The sequence below is a fragment of the Echinops telfairi genome, unplaced genomic scaffold (assembly GCF_000313985.2).
Source record: "Echinops telfairi isolate 266 unplaced genomic scaffold, ASM31398v2 ScPeMD7_1;HRSCAF=3_0, whole genome shotgun sequence".
Taxonomy (NCBI): Eukaryota; Metazoa; Chordata; class Mammalia; order Afrosoricida; family Tenrecidae; genus Echinops; species Echinops telfairi.
In genome coordinates, this window is record NW_022103896.1 from 89,635,107 (window position 1) to 89,640,916 (window position 5,810).

Here is a 5,810-nt window from a genome sequence, read left to right on the forward strand (position 1 = left end):
GCCCTGTGGGTCCTGGAAGGATAGAGTTGTTGAGAAACATCTGTTACTTTCACCTGGAGCTGGAGGGCACACTTAGATTTATCTAAGAGGTAAGGCTCCTGGGTCACAACAGTGGAAGTGAGCATGGGTTGGGTAGGGAGGCCCTGCCATTGGTATCTAGCACCTGACCATTACCACCTTGTTAGGGGCAAGGATCAGTGCATGGCATTGGTCTCTGGGCTCATCCTCCAGGCTCATCTTCAGGTTCGTTCATCTGCTCGTCTTAGAGGTTTTTATATGGCTTTGTTGTCAAGGCATGTGCATAGGCTCTACCTTGGGTTTGTCTTGGGTGGGAGTGGGGGTGGGGGACAGGGCCTCCTGGGGGCTGCTGCTCCTTTAGACTCTATTTTCAAGTTATGTGGGGGGAGCTCTTGGTATTGGACTCTTTCTTAGGGTTCATGTGCAGCATTCATCCTTGAGGTTTGTCTTTGGGGGCCCAAGGCTTTAATGTAGTTTTGTTAGGACTGGTCAAGTCATTTCCAAAACATGGCCACCCTGTGCAGAATATACTGAAACACTGCCTGGTTCTGTCCCATGTTCACAATTGTTGTTAACATTTGAACCCATTTTTGCAGCCACTATGTCAATCCATCTTATCGAGGGTCTTCCTACCCCCCACCCCCCCACCCCCCCACTGCAACAAGCCATGGAGGAAGAGTTGTCACCAGGATCACTTATCTAAGTGAGAGCAAAGGGAGGACAGGGACAGGAAGACCATTTCAGCACCCAGCTTGGCGCTAAGGATGACTTACAAACCTTCTTTCAGAATAAATACAGTTTGATATGCTGAACATAAAATAGATCCCCAAGTGGATAAGCATTTGCAGACAGACAGTAAGGTAGATAAAAAATTCACTTCAGTCAGATTTCAGTGCACAACTATTTCATTGGTAAGGTTCTGCAATTTGTAATTCAAGAAAAGAAAATTATTTTGTAACTGTGTTCACAAGCGATGACTTTGCATTTATAAACATCATTACAAACAGTCAAGATAATATGACAATTCTGTTTAATATTAATATTATTTTCAGAATCAAAAGTGCAATGATCATTTTGGTGTAGATAAAAGGGTGATAAAATAACAGTTAATTACCAATTGAAGTATAACAATTCACTATATGTTCAGCCTTCTTTTAAATATGTGATCTAACATTAAGAGTCATTTCACGAGTTGAAAACCCAATTTATTCTGTCAGCTTTCATTGAAATCACACGTAAAAAGAATTCTCTCATGTTTGATACTTTGCCTACTCTAATTGCTTGCTTACAAATCTATTAAAAAGATGCACCAACATATTCCAAGAGGGAATCAAATCTATTTTAACAAGACAGTATATTCCTTGGGAACACAGCAGAGAAGCAGCGATAGTCAATGGGAAAGTAATAAAGTGGGTAATTCAGGAGCAGCCCTAGGTGTGCAGTTGTGTGGTTCTGCTGAGTTGGCCATTGGAACTCACCAGTCCACCAACCCCTGGGGGGGGGGATGGGGAGGAAGCAAGCAGTCTGCTACTGTAAAGGTGAGCTCCTGCGAAACCTTACGGAGCAGTTTCACTCCATCCATATAAAGGGTTGCTAAGGGTTAGAATCAACTGAGGCCATCAGGTTTCGTTTTGGAAATAAGTAGGGAATGTACAAAAAGTTAGTTACTATTAAAAATTTACCAATTATGGAGTAAAAAAGAAATGTACATTAAAAGGAAATATCCTTATTTCCTTAAAAAGATGAAGATTTCAAAAGTCTTGATGTTGCATTCTGGTCAAAAGCTCTGATTCCAGAGTAATATAAGCAGATCTGGGTTGAATACCAACCTCTATGCCATTTACTAGGATTGCTGGTGGGCAGCTAACTGCAGGGGCAGCTCTTCGAAGCCACCAGCTGCTCCAAAGGGAGGAGACCAGGCTTTCTCCTCCTGTAAAGGGTCACAGTCGTGGGAACCTGCAGGGGTCGTTCTCCCTGGTCCTATTGTGTCACTGTGCTATGGGATTGACTTGATGGCAGTGAGCTGCCATTTAACAGCTGTGTGACATTTTATAGGTGCCTTACTAGCTGTATGAGTGTGAGCAGTTATTTATCAAAGACTCCATTCCTGAACTCTAATGTGGGGCTGTTAATCATACTTATGCCCTTAAGTTTATATGGATTAATGAAATAAATGCAGCAAAAATGCTTTTTATAGTGCTGTCACATTATTAACAACAAATATTAGATATTTGAACTGACAGTAGATTTTATTATAATTTTTATTTTTTATATTTACTAAAAAACCGAAGCCTATTTGTACAATCAGGAAAATACTTTTGAAAATACTCCAAAAAGGTCTCTGATCCATATGTGGAATGAGAAGTGTTTTCAGCATTTTTTTCATGGTGTAGATAGAACAATCTTTGTGTGTATATTTAAAAAAAATGGTTTTTAAAAAAAATTGTTTCAATCATTGCATTTCTGAAACAAATTCTCCCCACTTGAAATTTTGCATGATAGTGTTTTCTTTTTCTTAGATTATTTGGCAGTATTTTTCCATCCCAAAGTAATTCTACAGTAAGTTGAATTTATAATTTTTTTTTTTGCTTTCTGAAATTAAAAAAAAATCATCTTTTGAAAATCTGTAGATGAATTCTGAATTTGGTTTATATTAACTTCACATTTAGCACTCGAGTTTAAGACTTATTTGGTGCTAGCTTCTGTACCACTCACCTAATTGTTTAAATATGTGAGCTTGGTTTTGGTGTCTGGGAGGTGGAGGAGAGACCCCTTGAGATTTGGGAGCTGGAGTTAAAAGGCTTATTGTGTCTTGGGCAAGTTGATGTAGGCCAGGAGGAAGAATTGAGCATCTGGAAATCTTTCACCTTGGAATTGTGTCTTTGCTGTAGAAGAAACGCGTTGGGCCGCATGCAGCCTGGAGACATGCGCTGGCTACATTTCTTCACAGAGGGACAACAGCTTTACACTTATCAGAAAATGGCTTCAAAGCCTTTGCCTTGTTGAAGTTCTGTTACCTTTCATTTACTTGCAGATATTCTTTATAATATCATCTAAGGCAAATAGAACAAGATAACAAAACAGATAAGTTGTTAGCATTGTCCCCTAAATTAATTTTGAATAAATGGCTTGATGGTAGTATTAAATTACTGCATTTTGTAAAATCTAAGGTGATTTCTATTGTAATACTTATCTCTATTTCGGATCTGTTCATATGAGGAAAAATATATGCCTTAGAGTCAATGAAATAAGCCAGAGTTAAAACAACCACAATCCTCAATTAGTAGCCAATTGTATTTTCTTTTTTAGTTTTGTGTACTGAAAAAGCTCCCCTCACCCCAAAAAATAGATGTGAGTGCATTTGAGATTAGAACCCAAATCTTTAATCTTTAGCAAGAAAGATTTCAAAGCAGTGTATTACTTTAGTAAGATTTGGTGCAGTACATCTTGCTGATCTGTCATGCACAGTGAATGTAGAATACCGTAGATGGACTATCGAGTCAACTATACCAGTGTGGTCCTAGTGGCTATTTCACTAATGTAAGATAGTAGGCAACCTCGTATAGTGTTGAGTTGCCAAACTGCTGGCAACGGTTTAATGCCATAAACTAATATTACCAAAGCTGTTCAACAAGAATGGTGCCAAAAATTTATTGAAGCTCACATTGAACAAGGTACTGCTGACCATCTTGTCTGTACTGACTTGTGTGCTGCTGGGTTTGTATGCCATCGGTATTTCATATACCAGTACCAGCAAGGTCACTCACACTGACCAGCAGGTCTTCCAGACTAAGGATAGACTATGAAAAAGGGATAGGCTCTCCACTTCTGAGGAATTAGCCACCGAAAGCTGTGAGAATAGCAGCACATTGTCAGAGAGAGTGTCAGAAGACGAGCCCCTCAGGTCAGAAGGCACTCAACATTTGAGAGAGAGCTACCTTCTCAGAGTAGACTCCAACAAAAGTAAGTTGGAGGAAATAAAGCCTTCAGGACCTTTATTTGCTGTTGAGTCATGGGGCGAAAAAACAGCTGCAAACATCTGTTAATAATTGGAACTTCAAAAGTACAAAGTATGACTAAGAAAATTAGAAGTCATCAAAAATGAAATGGAGCATATTAGATCTATGTCCTAGGTGTTTACATTTTGAATCAGGCAACTATATGGATTATAAAGTGTAGAATGACAGAATCAAGAGGAATGGTGTTACATCTGTTGTCAAACAAGATATTTCAAGTACTGTCTGTAACAGGATTATATCTATCCGCATATAAGGAAATCCAGATAATACAATAATATTTAAGATTTATGCAACAACCACTAAGCCTAGTGATGGAGAGATTGACTTTCTTTTTTCTTTCTGGGTATAGTGTACTTTATTGATAGTACATGACAAGGTCGGGTTCTCTAAGCCCCTTCCCTTCCTTCAGGGAGTCTGTTGGGATTTCTCAGTGTTGGATTGAGTTGGGGGCAAAGACTCCCCAGCAGCTGAGGGCCTCTCTTCCTCTAGTGCTTTTGCTGGGCTAGTGGTCCAGGGGGGCCCCTTACTCCTTGGAGGCCATGTGGGTCATGAGGTCCACCACTCTGCTACTGTAGCCTAATTCATTGTCATAATAGGAAATGAGCTCGACAAAGTGGTCGTTGAGGGCAATGCCAGCCCCAGCATCAAAGGTGGAAGAGTGGGGCACACTGTTGAATCACAGGAGACAACCGGGTCCTCAGTGTAGCCCAGGATGCCCTTTAGGGGACCATCAGATTCCTCCTTCACCACCTTCTTGATGTCATCATACTTGGCAACTTTCTCCAGACAGCAGGTGAGATCCATGACGGGCACACTGGGGACACGGAAGGCCATGCCACCGAGTTCCCCATTCACCTCCGGGATAACCTTGCCCACAGTCTTGGCAGCTCCAGTGAGTGATGTTATGGTCAGTCCCACAGCCATGACACCAGAGTTTCCTAGAGGGGCTGTCTACAGTCTGTGGATTGTGGTTATGAGTCCTTCCACAATGCCAAAATTGTCATGGATGACCTTGGCCAGGGGGGCCAAGCAGTTGGTGGTGCAGGAGGCATTGCTGACAATCTTGAGGGAGTTGTCATACTTCTCTTGGTTCACGCCCATCACAAACATGGGAGCATTGGCAGAGGAGGCAGAGATGATCACCCTTTTAGCATTGCCCTTCAAGTGAGCCCCAGTCTTCTCTAGGGTTGGGAAGACACCAGTGGACTCTACAACATACTCAGCACCAGCCTCCCCCACTTGATGTTGGTGGGATGGAGATGGCCTTCCCATTCACGATAAGCTTCCTGTTCTCAGCCTTGATGGTGCCGTTGAACTTGCCATGGGTGGAATCATACTGGAACATGTAGACCATGTAGTTCAGGTCAATGAAGGAGTCATTGATGGTAACAATCTCCACTTTGCCAGGAGGAAAGCAGCTCTGGTGACCAGGCACCCAGTGCAGCCAAATCGTTCACTCTGACCTTCATCATCGTGTCTCTGGGATGCACGGGAAAGGGAAGAGGCGGCTTGCCTGTCGCATTGAGGAGGAGTAGAGAGCCAAGATTGACTTTTTAACAACATCTTCAGTCTGAAATAGATCTAATGTGCAATCAAGATGCATTGGTAAATATTGACAATTGGAATGTAAAAGGTGGAAGTGTAGTTGGAAAATATGGCCTTGGTAATACAAATGAATCTGGAGATGACATGATAGAATTTTTCAAGACCAACGATTTCTTCATTGCATATGTCTTATTTTCAACAACACGAAGATTTCTTAAATGGACTCAA

At 41.5% G+C, this 5,810-nt stretch overlaps 1 pseudogene; it reads right to left on the bottom strand.

Annotated features, from left to right (window-relative positions):
- Positions 1-4,560: 4,560 nt before the first annotated feature.
- On the bottom strand, positions 4,561-5,406 carry LOC101642613 (annotated as a pseudogene).
- Between the last annotated feature and the right edge of the window lie 404 nt (positions 5,407-5,810).